General features: G+C 40.1%; 2 non-coding genes across 2 annotated transcripts; one reads left to right on the top strand and one right to left on the bottom strand.

The window, feature by feature from the left end:
- Window positions 1-4,146: 4,146 nt before the first annotated feature.
- Window positions 4,147-4,253, bottom strand: LOC141669291 (small nucleolar RNA R71). The gene has a single exon (XR_012553578.1). It is a non-coding gene; the product is annotated as a small nucleolar RNA R71 (small nucleolar RNA).
- A 9,225-nt stretch (window positions 4,254-13,478) lies between these two features.
- Window positions 13,479-13,585, top strand: LOC141669529 (small nucleolar RNA R71). Its single transcript, XR_012553806.1, has one exon. It is a non-coding gene; the product is annotated as a small nucleolar RNA R71 (small nucleolar RNA).
- The last annotated feature ends 306 nt before the right edge of the window (window positions 13,586-13,891 follow it).

Genomic DNA, 13,891 nt, shown 5'->3' with positions numbered 1-13,891 from the left:
ATCTGATTGTAACCCGAATAGCCATCAAGAAGACACTAGTACTCATGACCAGCCAATCTATCAAGCATCTGGTCAATGAAGGGCAAAGGGAAGTGATCCTTCCTAGTGGCCTTGTTCAGCTTCCTGTAGTCCATGCAAACTCTCCACCCCGTGAATGTTCTTGTAGGAATTAGCTCATTATTCTCATTTGCTACCACAGTAATTCCACCATTCTTTGGCACACATTGAATCGGGCTTACCCATGAACTGTCAAAAATAGGATAGATGATCCCTGCACCTAGCCACTTAAGAATTTATTTCTTCACTACCTCCTTCATGATCGGATTAAGTCTTCTTTGTTACCCAACCGTAGGCTTGCTACCTTCATCTAGCAGAATTTTATGCATGCAATAAGAAGGGATGATTCCCTTGATATCTGCTATAGTCCAACCAATTGCCGATTTGAACTCTCTTAGAAGCCTCATGAGCTTTTCCTCATCACTACCTGAAAGATCAGATGCAACAATAACAGGCAAAGTGGATGCATCACCTAAAAACGCATACCTCAAATGCTCAGGTAGAGGCTTAAGCTCAAGAGTGGGAGCTTCCTCAATAGATGGCTTGAGGCGTTTAGGAGCTTTGTTTAATTTCTCCATTCCAAGAGATTCAAAAGGCATATCAATCTTCCTCTTCCAGGGAGAAGAATTCAAATATTGTAATTGTTCTTCACCTACGTCATCTTCACTATCTGAATTTCCCAATAAGGCTTTTTCTAAAGCATCGAACCTTAGCAATTGATCAAGTTCTGAAATAACCACAGAATTGACCAATTCCACCTTTAAACACTCCTCATTTTCCGTAGGAAATTTCATAGCATTGAACACATTAAAGGTAACATCATGATCCAGCACTCGCATTGTGAGCTCACCCTTTTGTACATCTATCAAGGTTTGGTCGGTCGCCAAGAAAGGTCTTCCCAAGATTATGGGAATCTTCTTATCCTCCTCGAAATCAAGAATGACGAAATCAGCAGGGAAGATGAGTTTATCGACCTTGACCAAGAAATCCTTATAATACCTCGCAGATATGTAATAGAATGGTCGGCCAATTGCAAAGTCATATAAGTCAGTTTTGGATCAGGTAAGTCTAACTGCTTGAAGATTGACAAAGGCATCAGATTGATGCTAGCTCCCAAGTTACATAAGCATCTGTCAAAAGACACTTTTTCGGTAGTACACGGAATAGTAAAGCTTCCAGGACCCTTAAGCTTCGGAGGCAACTTCTATTACAGCACAACACTACATTCCCCCGTGAGAGCGACAGTCGAGAGAATACCTTTCATAAACTTTGCATAACTAGGCATCTGCTCAAGAACCTCAGTGAAAGGTATGTTGATATGAAGTTTCTTGAACACCTCCGAAAACTTCTCAAATTGCTTGTCCAGCTTTTTCTTCTGTAGCCGCTTAGGAAAAGGCGGTGGAGGATAGATCTGTTTCTCCCATGTATTACCCTCATGAGGAGTGTGCTCAATAGTAGTCTTCCTTGGTTCCACTTCTACTTCCTATTGCTCTACTTCTTTCCCAGCCCTAGCTTCTTCAGTCAATGCTTGAGTTTGCTCAGGATTCGTAACCTTTCTAGACCTCAAAGTGATTACCTTTACCTGCTCCTTAGCTTCCTTCCTTCCTGGAACTTCAGTGTCACTAGGTAGTGTACCAGGTGACGATTTAGCAAGGCATTAGCAATTTACCCAATTTGATTTTCCAAGGTCTTGATAGAAATAGCTTGACTCTTACACATAAGCTTCAACTCCTCTGATTCAGATTTTTCATTAGCTTGTTGCAGCTGAAGTTAATGTCTCGGTGCATATTGCGGTTGCTAAAAACCAGGAGGGTTGTACTTCTTAGCTGATAAGGTTGTTGAACCGCATCCTGAGCGTTGCTCCAACTGAAATTAGGATGATTGTGGTTGTTGGGATGATAAGTGGCTGGTACAGGTTGCTGCGAACACTGAAAGTTTCTCACGAACTGAGCTGATTCACTAGAAATAACGCACTAATCAGTCTCATGGGCACCGGCACAAAGCTCACAGACACTAGCGATTTAATTAACCCCATGATTAGCCAAAGTGTCCACCTTCATCGTCAAAGCCTTAAGTTGGGCAGTGATAAGTGGCATTTTATACCACTTTGAGCGTCTTATAACGGCTTGAATTGGTGTCTTGAATTCGAGTATTTTGTATATTTAACGCGTTTTCGAGTGTTTTTACATTTCAGAGTATAACTTGCTTAGATAGGAAGAAGTCATCAAAATAAGCAGAAATTGGAATTTTCCAGTAGGCTTGCCGGCGCCCGCCTGGAAGGAGCAGGCGACCGCCTGGTAGCAGGCGCCCGCCTAGAAGGAGGAGGCGGCCGCCTGGGTTCGTAAATTGAGATTCTGATTTTTATAATTCGAGTTCTATTGGGCTTCTATGACTATTGTTTCTTGTGGACTCTTATATAAGTAATCTTGGGAGACGTTTTGAAGAACAAATAACAAGGAGAGAAGATTAAGAAGACCGTTTTAGCACGCAACAATTAAGAAGAGGAAGCATACGTTTATCTTGTGATTCTTTTAATTTGTTGTAACAGTGGATGCTAGTTTTCTTTACTCTTTGAACCTTAATACTTTTGAGACATACTCTATTTTTATTTAGTATTTTTGTTAGTTTATATCGTTGTGTTATTATCATGTTTTCATATGAACCCATGGTGACGATGAGTTCTATCATGGGCTAATCGTGATCATGGGATCATAGCAGATTTATTATGGATTTCTTTAGTTAATTGTTTAATACCTTGATATGTGGTGATTGTATGATATTTAGCATAGGTTGTGCTTATTCGTCTTATGTGCGTCGCGAACATATAAGATAGCGTGTTAATCTCTTGTGAAGCGACAGTGAATCTTGAGATTTAGAACTTGCCATGCTAGCATAGGTTCATGTATTATATGCATGATTAGTTGGTAACTCTAATCGTTTTACTTGCCCTGTGTAATCATAATGAATAACTTGCGCTTAAATCGTTATGTTGTCAAATTCTATAGACATATAGGGTCTCAACATAATAGATGCCTATTCAACTTGTATCTTAATTGTGGATGCTTGGTAGAATGGTATTCGTACAACAAAAGTTGGCATCTATCAGTTTTGTGTTGTTCGATTAATATCATCACCATTACATGCTAAGGGTAATAACAATAACTATTGAATGAAGTAGTAATGAAGTTATGATCTCATGTGTGTTTAATATTGATAATTCAAGTGTTTAATTCTCGTAGTTAATATTAGTTAATCAATCTTAATTGTTATTATCTTGACATTGAAGAGTAATCATACATTGGTGAGTAAGTGTTAATTAAATATAGTTAATCAGAGTCTTTGTGGGAACGAACTAGAAATCATTCCATATTACTTGTGAATACTTATACTTGCATGAATTATTAGCGCATGCATTGTGCCTAACAAGTTTTTGGCACCACTGTTGGGGACTCGGTGTTAATTTGTTTAGTTTATGTACTTTCCATTAGTGGTCATTAGGATTCATTGATTAAGAATTGTTACTTTCTGCTTCTGGTTGTGTTTCAGGTACTCTAGTGAGCGTTTATGTAAACACGTTCTCGCACCCGCAAGAGAAATCTAGATATGGCTGAGGAGACAGATTCAGCTCTTGACTTTCCGGAGAAGATAGTTTTTGAAGATTCGGATATAGAGAGTGAAAAGAAAGAAACTGTAACAATGGGTGATCGTATAGTTCCAGCTGATCCAGCTCTTATGGAGTTTTCTCGGACTAAAATTGATGACATTCAGTCAAACATCATTCATCCGGCTATTCAGGCCAATACTTTCAAAATCAAGCAGGGCACTATTTAGATGGTGCAGAATTCTGTTTCTTTCGTAGGTGCTGCGACTGAAGATCCCAACATGCATATCAGAAATTTTGTCGAGGTCTGTAGTACTTTCAAGTATAATGGTGTTACTGATGACGCTATCAAGCTGAGGCTTTTCCCATTCTCTCTGAGGGACTAAGCTAAGGACTGGTTACATTTTTTACCAGCTAGGTCCATCACTACTTGGGAAGATCTTGCGCAAAAGTTTCTGTTGAAGTTCTATCCAATGGCCAAGACTGCAGCTATGAGGAAAGCTCTTACTCAGTTTGCGCAGCAACAAGGAGAATCTATGTGCGAAGCTTGGGAGCGCTACAAGGAGATGTTGAGAAAGTGTCCACATCATGGTATGTCTGACTGGATGGTGATCACTGGGTTCTATAATGGTTTGGGGGCCAATCTCGGCCCATGCTCGATGCAGCTTCTGGAGGCGCTTTGTGGGCTAAAAGCTATACTGAAGCCTATAATCTCATTAAAACTATGGCTGCAAACGAGTATCAAAACCTAACTCAAAGGATGATGCCTGGGAAGGTAGCAGGTATTCTGGAAGTTGATGCAGCTATAACTATTGCTGCATAGCTCCAAGAGCTGTCTATGAAGGTCGATTCTTTAGCCAACTATGGAGTCAATCAAATAGCTATTGTCTGTGAGTTTTGTGCAGGCTCTCATGCTATGGATCAGTGTTCTCTTGTTAATGAATCTGTTCAGTATGTGAACAATTATCAGCGACCGCAGCAGCCTGTGCCAGCTACTTATCATCATAATAATAGAAATCATCCCAATTTCAGCTGGAGCAATAATCAGAATGCTTTTCAGCAACCATATCAGCAAGCTACAAGTAAACAGTTTAATCCACCTGGATTTCAGCAATATACTCAAAGGCAATCATACCCTCAACAAGGAGGTGCTACTCCACCTTCTAGTGCTGATTTCGAGGAGTTAAAGTTGTTGTGCAAAAGTCAGGCTGTTTCTATCAAGACCTTGGAAAATCAAATTGGACAAATAAGCAATGTCTTGCTCAATCGTCAACCTGGCACACTTCCCAACGATACTGAAGTTCCAGGAAGGAAGGAAGCTAAATAGCAAGACAAAGTTGTCACCATAAGGTCTGGAAAAGTTGTTGATGCTGAAAAAGCAAAAGATGGAGAAGCTGAAGTTGTAGATGAAGAAGAAAAGCAAAAGGAGAAAGAGGGGGAACCAAGGAAGACTACTGTTGAACACACTCTGCCTGAGGGTAATACAGGGGAGAAACATCTCTATCCACCACCACCTTTTCCTAAGAGATTGTAAAAACAAAAGCTGGACAAGCAATTTGGTAAGTTTCTGGAGGTGTTCAAGAAACTTCACATCAACATACCTTTCGCTGAGGCTCTGGAGCAAATGCCTAGTTATGCGAAATTTATGAAAGGTATTCTTTCAAGGAAGGTGAAACTGGATGATCTTGATACAGTTGCTCTAACGGAAGAGTGCAGTACCATGCTATAACAAAAGTTACCTCCAAAGCTTAAGGATCCAGGTAGCTTCACCATTCCTTGCACCATTGGCAAGTTGTCATTCGACAAGTGCCTTTGCGATTTTGGGGCAAGAATCAATCTGATGTCGTTGTCTATCTTCAAAAAGCTGAATTTACCTGATCCAATGCCCACCTACATGTCTCTACAATTGGTTGATCGTTCTATTATATACCCACGAGGCATCGTGGAGGACGTGCTAGTAAAGGTGGATAAGCTCATCTTTCCTACAGACTTTGTCATTCTGGATTTCGAGAAAGATAAGAAGATTCCCATAATCTTGGGAAGACCTTTATTGGCTACAGGCCGTACCTTGATAGATGTGCAAAAAGGTGAACTTACTATGAGGGTGCAAGATCAGGATGTGACATTCAATGTGTTCAATGCAATAAAATTCCCTACGGAAGATGAGGAGTGCTTAAGATAGATTTGGTCGATTCTGCAGTTATTTCAGAACTTGATCATGTGCTAAGGTCTGATGTCTTAGAAAAAGCCTTATTGGGGGAATTTGACAGTGATGATGAGGAAGGCAATGAGCAGTTACAATATCTAAATGCTTCTCCTTGGAAATGAAAGCTAGACATGTCATTTGAATCTCTTGGTAATATTGATCTCAAGAATGTTGAGGGAAAGCTCAAACCATCTATTGAGGAAGCACCTACTTTGGAGCTTAAACCATTTCATGAACACTTGAGGTATGCTTCTTTAGGTGATGTATCTACTTTACCTGTTATTATTGCATCTGACCTTTCAGGTAGGGATGAGGACAAGCTCTTGAGGATTTTGAGAGAATTTAAATCGGCCATCTGATGGACTATAGCAGATATAAAATGGATCAACCCTTCGTACTGCATGCATAAAATTCTGCTAAAGGAAGGTAGCAAGCCAACGGTTGAGCAACAGCGAAGGCTTAATCCTATTATAAAAGAAGTGGTGAAGAAAAAAATTCTAAAGTGGCTGGATGCAGGAATCATATATCCTATTTCTGACAGTTCTTGGGTGAGCCCCGTGCAATGTGTACCTAAGAAAGGAGGTATTACCATGGTAACAAATAAGAAGAACGAGCTCATCCCCACTCGAACAGTCACAGGCTGGAGGGTATGTATGGATTACAGAAAGTTGAATAAGGCCACAAGGAAGGATCACTTCCCTCTTCCATTTATTAATCAGATGCTTGATAGGTTGGCTGGTCATGAGTATTATTGTCTTCTGGATGGCTATTCAGGCTACAATCAGATTTGCATTGCACCAGAAGATCAAGAGAAGACTACTTTCACTTGTCCATTCGGCACGTTTGCTTTCCGTAGAGTTTCTTTTGGCTTATGTGGTGCACCTCTCGCTTTTTAGAGATGCATGGTGGCTATATTCCCTGATATGATTGGAAGTAATGTCGAAGTGTTCATGGACAACTTCTCCGTCTTTGGACATTCGTATGATGAATGCTTGAATAATCTCTGTTTGGTGCTCAAAAGGTGTGTGGAAACCAATCTAGTGCTCAATTGGGAAAAATGTCACTTCATGGTGCAAGAAGGCATCATTCTTGGGCATAAAGTCTCTAGTAAGGGTCTTGAGGTGGATAAAGCCAAGGTGGGAGTCATTGAAAATCTTCCGCCACATATTTCTATGAAAGGAATCCGTAGTTTTCTTGGACATACAGGTTTTTATCGGCGTTTCATCAAGGACTTCTCTAAGATTTCTAAGCCGTTGTGCAACTTTCTCGAGAAAGATGTGCCCTTCAAATTTGATGATGAATGCTTGGCAGCATTCGAGACTCTCAAGAAGATTTTGATCACTGCACCAGTTATTACGGCACCTGATTGGAGAGAACCTTTTGAGATGATGTGAGATGCAAGTGATTATGCAGTGGGAGCAGTTCTTGGGCAGCGAAAATCTAATATCTTTCATGTGGTCTACTATGCTAGTAAGATACTAAATGGAGCTCAACTGAACTACACCACTACTGAGAATGGGCTCTTGGCTATAGTTTTTGGTTTCGAAAAATTTCGATCGTATCTACTTGGGACAAAGGTGACAGTATTCACTGATCACGCTGTCATCCGCTATTTGGTCTCAAAGAAGAATTTGAAGCCTAGACTTATTTGTCGGGGCTCTTATTACAGGAATTTGAGTTAAAGATCAAGGATCGAAAAGGTACTGAAAATCAAATAGCTGGCCATCTCTCTAGATTGGAGAATCCTGATTCTACTTCACATGATAAGACATTGATCAACGAATCTTTTCCGGATGAGCAGTTGTTCGCAATTCAAGAGGAAGAGCCATGGTTCGCAGACATTGTGAACTATCTTGTTAGCAATATAATGCCTCCTTATATGAATGCGGCTCAAAAGAAGAAGTTTATGTATGAGGTGAAGTGGTACATGTGGGATGAACCATATTTGTTTAGACAAGGAGCTGACCAGATCACCAGGAGATGTATCTCATTCTGTGAAATGGAGGGGATATTACGAGACTGTCATTCCACAGTTTATGGTGGACATTATGGTGGTGAAAAGACAGTAGCTCGTATTCTTCAAGAAGGTTTTTTCTGGCCTACGTTGTTTAAGGATGCACATCAATTCATTTTAAGGTGTTATCATTGCCAAAGAGTTAGGAATCTTACTAGAAAGAATGAGATGCCTTTGAATGTGATGTTTGAAGTTGAGGTCTTCGAGGTTTGGGGAATCGATTTCATGGGACCATTTATCTCATCCTGTAATAATTAGTACATCTTGCTGGCAGTCGATTATGTCTCGAAATGGGTAGAAGTAAAGGCTCTACCAACTAATGATGCAAAGGTAGTGTTGAGTTTTCTTCATAAGCAGATATTCACAAGGTTTGGAACGCCACGAGTTATTATACGTGATGAAGGGTCGCATTTCTGCAATCGTAAGTTTACTTCTATGATGTAACGATACAATGTTAATCATCGCATTGCTACTGCCTATCATTCGCAAACTAATGGGCAAGCTGAAGTGTCTAATAGAGAGATCAAGCGCATTCTAAAGAAAGTCGTTTGTCCGTCAAGGAAAGATTGGTCTTTAAAGCTAGATGAAGCTGTTTGGGCTTATAGAACAGCATACAAGACTCCACTTGTGATGTCCCCATTTTAACTTGTCTATGGTAAGGGATGTCATTTACCTGCGGAACTTGAGCACAAGGCTTATTGGGCATTGAAGAAGTTAAACCTTGATCTAGATGCAGCTGGGAAGAAGTGAATGCTTTAGTTAAATGAACTTGATGAATTTCGACTTCAAGCCTATGAAAATAATAAAATGTACAAGGAAATAGTAAAAAGGTGGCACGATAGGAAGCTATCTCCTAAGTCATTTGTGTCGGGGCAACAAGTTCTTCTATTCAACTCTCGTCTCAGACTTTTTCCTGGAAAGTTGAAATCAAGGTGGTCTGGACCATTTATCGTCAAAACTGTGTTTCCACATGGAGCGGTGGAGATTTTTGAGAACGATCCGGGCCAAGAATTCAAAGTAAATGGTAAGAGATTGAAGCACTATTATAGGGATATGGAAAACCGGGAAGTGGTTTGTGCCATTTTATAGTCAACTTGATCGCATTACTCTATGTCAAGCTAATGACGTAAAAGAAGCGCTTCTTGGGAGGCAACCCAAGATATGAGACCATAAGAACTCTTAGAATTTAGTACTTTATCCAAAAACCCAAAAAAATTAGAAAAATGTGGCAGGAAAAAAAATTCAGATACCTAGCAAGCGCCCGCCTGCTAGGACCAGGCGCCCGCCTGCTAGGACCAGGCGGCCCCGTGCTAGCAGGCGCCCGCCTGCTGGTACCAGGCGACCGACTGCGGACCTGAATTCTGAAAAAACAGTTTTCAGCCTATAAAAAAATAGAAAAATAACAAAAACACAAAACCACAGCACCATTACCCCATTACCCACGATTTTCTTCCTACAAATCAGCCACAATCCCACTCATAATCAATTTCTAACCCTAAGCCTACCCTATATATACATACAACCTCATATTTCACATCTCATATACTTTCAACTCTCAAACTCTCTCCTACACACCAAACACAAACTCTCAAGCCCTTATTTTCAGTTTCCATGGCCCCAAAGAGATCGAGGACTATGGGTAGCAGCATCAATCTGACTGTTACTGATTCTTCGAGGAGTACTGCAGTGAGGCCCCGATTGCTGGATAGGGCTGCTGAAGAGGAGTATACTAAGTTTCTAAGCCGATTATGAAGGATAGGGGGTTTTTGCTATCGGGGAGGGACGGTGAGTTTTTACCGATGATTGCAGAGAAGGGATGGATGACTTTCTGTGAGTCACCTGAGGCGGTCCTGATGAGTGTTGTTCGTGAGTTCTATGCGAACACCAAGGCCGACAAGAATGGGTTTTCTGTTGTTTGTTGGCTTACTGTTGATTATCAGCCCGAGGCAATTCGCCGGGTTATTGGGCAGCGATAAAGGAAACCCCAGGAGGAGAATTGGAATAAAAAGACCCCTGAGGATTTTGACTAAGATTTGATTATTGCTACTCTCTGTCAGCCGGGCACAGTGTGGAAGTTTAAGAGGGGGTCTAACAATTATCGTTCTTTCCTTGCCGTCGCCATGAACAGGTATGTTCGTGCTTGGAATGCATTTATTTGTGCTAATATTCTTCCTTCTTCGCATGCACATGAGGTTACAGTTGAGAGAGCCAGGTTGTTGTGGGGGATTCTAAATGAGGAGTATTATGTGGACCGTGGTGAGTTCATCTACCAAGGGATTTTGATATTTTTGAGGGGGAAGTCGTAGTACAATATCCTGTATGCCTCTATTGTCACAAAGTTGTGCAAGGAAGTTGGAGTCCATTGGCCTTCTTATGAGCAGTTGCAGATGTCGGCCGCTCCTATTGATTCATCGATGCTGAATGCGATGCAGGAGTGGACGGGTGGAGAGCCCGAGTCACATGGTTTGGGATATCACTTCCCAGGAGGACGTCCAGCAGCTGGGGCTACCATGGCTAGGTCCAGTCAGGCTCAGGGAGAGGCTGGTTCTTCTAGAGGCCAGGGAGAAGATGGTTCGAGATTAGCTGATGTCCAGTACAGGAGGCTTTCTAGGAGGATGGATGCGATATATGAGTCATAGAGTAGGTTTGCGCAGGAGCTCATCCTAGCGCTTGGGACTGTATTTAGAGGCCTTGGAGTTGACATCTAGTGGCCCGTTTTTGGTGAGGATCCTGCTTATCCACCTCCTGACACTCCACCCTCTGAGCGTGATGATGATGATGATTTTTCTGAGTAGGTATACCCTTTGTTCCTTTCTATTACCTTCACTGGGGACAGTGAAGATTTTAAGTTTGGGGTGGTAGTTAAGGAAAGGAACATATTTGTGCGTGTGTCATGTAGTTGCATTTTCATGTTAGTTTAGTTCATATAGTTGCATATTTTTTCCATGTAGTTTTTTTTTATTTTAAAGCTTTATTTATCATGTCATATAGCTCATGCATATATCATGATCCCTTTTGTGTTGCTTTACCGATTGATATGTGATATTAATGCGAGTGTAGTGATAGCATTAGAGTGATGTTGAATCTTGTTAGGTTGGCATGCATGCTAGAAACACTTGTAATTTTACTAAGTCTTAGAGTATGCTTAAGGACTAGGTTGTTGTTATGATTTGATGGTTTTTTAGGTTAATCTATTGCTTATGCTTAGAATGTATGATAGGCACTTAATGATAAAAGGCACGAAAAGATAAAATTTGAGTAAAAATTAGAATTCATTACTAGTGTGACTAGGCTTCAAATGGCTAGTATCCGGCTCGTATGCGAGTAGTCTAGGGTTGAGCAAGATGGAGCGAAACGCACTTGCTTAGAAATTGAAAAAAAAATATAGAAAAAAAAAGAGAAAAAAAGAAAAAAATATGGTTTAATGCATAATTGATCACGAGTGAGCTCTTTGGTATTCGAGTTATTAAGTTCTTAGGGGACTTTGTGCCTAGTGGCCTAAGGCTTTTATAGCATGGGATCCGCTAACCTAACGCTCGCTAAATGGATACTATTGCATAAGTCTTTTGTGGACCTCACTCATTGCACAATCAAATAAGCATTTATTTATGTGTTGAATAAAAAGAATGATTTTGTAATAAACTCCAATAATCTTGAAGTGTTATAAGTCATTTTGTGTCTAGAATATATTCTTCGTATAATCTTGTGATTGCCTTGAGGATAGTTAGGTTATGATGATTGATCTAGTTTCGAAGATATCTGTTAAGCATTCGCACACACCACGTTTCTAGTTGTATGTTAGCTTGCGTGATTTGATTGATCTTTAGTCGCCTAGTTGCATTTGTTGATATGTTATGTGTTTTTTGGTTTAGTCATCGCGATTGGGGATCGTTGTATTTCATATAGTTTGCATTCATGCATGTTTTTATTCTGTTTTTGAGTCTCTGCTACTTGAGGACAGGAATCGATTTAAGTTTGGGGTGTGATAAGTGGCATTTTATACCACTTAGAGCGTCTTATAACGTCTTGAATTGGTGCCTTGAACTCGAGTATTTTGTGTATTTAACGCGTTTTCGAGTGTTTTTGCATTTCAGGTATAACTTGCTTAGATAGGAAGAAGTCATCAAAATAAGCTAAGGGAAGTACTTGGGATCAGTTGCGGGGAGTTTTGCGAAGAATTCAGCAAAAACAGAAGCAAAAATTGGAATTTTCCAGTAGGCTTGTAGGCGCCCTCCTGGAAGGAGCAGGCGACCGCCTGGTAGCAGGCGGCCGCCGGCGGCCGCCTGGGTTCATATATTCATATTCTGCTTTTTATAATTCAAGTTCTATTGGGCTTCTGTGACTGCTGTTTCTTGTGGACTCTTATATAAGTAATCTTGGGAGACGTTTTGAAGAACAAGTAACAAGGAGAGAAGATTAAGAAGACCGTTTTAGCACGCAACAACGAAGAAGAGGAAGCATACATTTATCTTGTGATTCTTTTAATTCATTGTAATAGTGGATGCTAGTTTTCTTTACTCTTTGAACCTTAATACTCTTGTGACGTACTTTATTTTTATTTAGTATTTTTGTTAGTTTATATCGTTGTGTTATTATCATGTTTTCATATGAACCCATGGTGACGATGAGTTCTATCATGGGCTAATCGTGATCATGGGATCATAGCGGATTTATTATGGATTTCTTTAGTTAATTGTTTAATACCTTGGTTTCTGGTGATTGTATGATATCTAGCATAGGTTGTGCTTATTCGTCTTATGTACGTCGCGAACATATAAGACAGCATGTTAATCTCTTGTGAAGCGACAGTGAATCTTGAGATTTAGAACTTGCCATGCTAGCATAGGTTCATGTATTGTATGCATGACTAGTGGGTAACTCTAACCGTTTTACTTGCCCTTTATAATCAAAATGAATAACTTGTGCTTAAACCGTTATGTTGTCAAATTCTGTAAACATATAGGGTCTCAACATAATTGATGCATATTCAACTTCTATCTAAATTGTCGATGCTTGGTAGAATGGTATTCGTACAATGAAAGTTGGCGTCTATCAGTTTCATGTTTTTTGATTAATATCATCACCATTACATGCTAAGGGTAATAACAATAACTATTGAATGAAGTAGTAATGAAGTTATGATCTCATGTGTGTTTAATATTGATAATTCAAGTGTTTAATTCTAGTAGTTAATATTAGTTAATCATTCTTAATTGTTATTGTCTTGACATTGAAGAGTAGTCATAAATTGGTGAGTAAGTGTTAATTAAATATAATTAATCAGAGTCTTTGTGAGAATGAACTAGAAATTATTCTATATTACTTGCGAACACGTATACTTGCGTGAATTATTAGTGCATGCTTTGTGCCTAACAGGCCGCTATAGCAGTTGTTGCATCCAACTTTAGAATTCCTGCTACTTTTCCCTGAGTCAGTCTCTGGGAAGGATTCTGGTACTCATTAGCAGTCATCAGTTCAATCAATTCATAAGCTTCATCGTAGCTCTTATCCCATAAGGCTCCTCCTGATGCTGCATCGAGCATGGGTCTAGATGTAGCACCCAATCCATTGAGAAACAGTTAATAATCATCCAATCAGGCATGCCATGGTGTGGGCACTTCCTTAGCATCTCCTTATATCGATCCCATGACTCATACAGAGATTTTCCAGTTTGCTCAGCAAACTGAGTAAAAGCATTCCCGATTGCTGCAGTCTTCGCCATACGAAAGAATTTAGTGAGAAATTTTTTAGCAAGATCTTCCCAAGTAGTGATAGACCCTGCTGGTAGAGAATGTAACCAACACTTAGCTTTGTCCCTCAAAGAGAATGGGAAGAGTCGCAGCTTGATAGCATCTTCAGTCACATCATTGAACTTGAATATGTCGCAGATCTCGATGAAATCCCTGATGTGCATGTTGGGGTCTTCAGTAGGAGAACCCCCAAACTAAACCTTGTTATGTATCATCTGAATCATGCTTGACTTGATCTCAAAAGTGTTAGCCCTGATGGCTGG

This window comes from Apium graveolens, chromosome 6 (assembly GCF_009905375.1).
Source record: "Apium graveolens cultivar Ventura chromosome 6, ASM990537v1, whole genome shotgun sequence".
In the NCBI taxonomy this organism is placed as follows: Eukaryota; Viridiplantae; Streptophyta; class Magnoliopsida; order Apiales; family Apiaceae; genus Apium; species Apium graveolens.
This window is presented reverse-complemented; position numbering and strand designations above follow the sequence as displayed.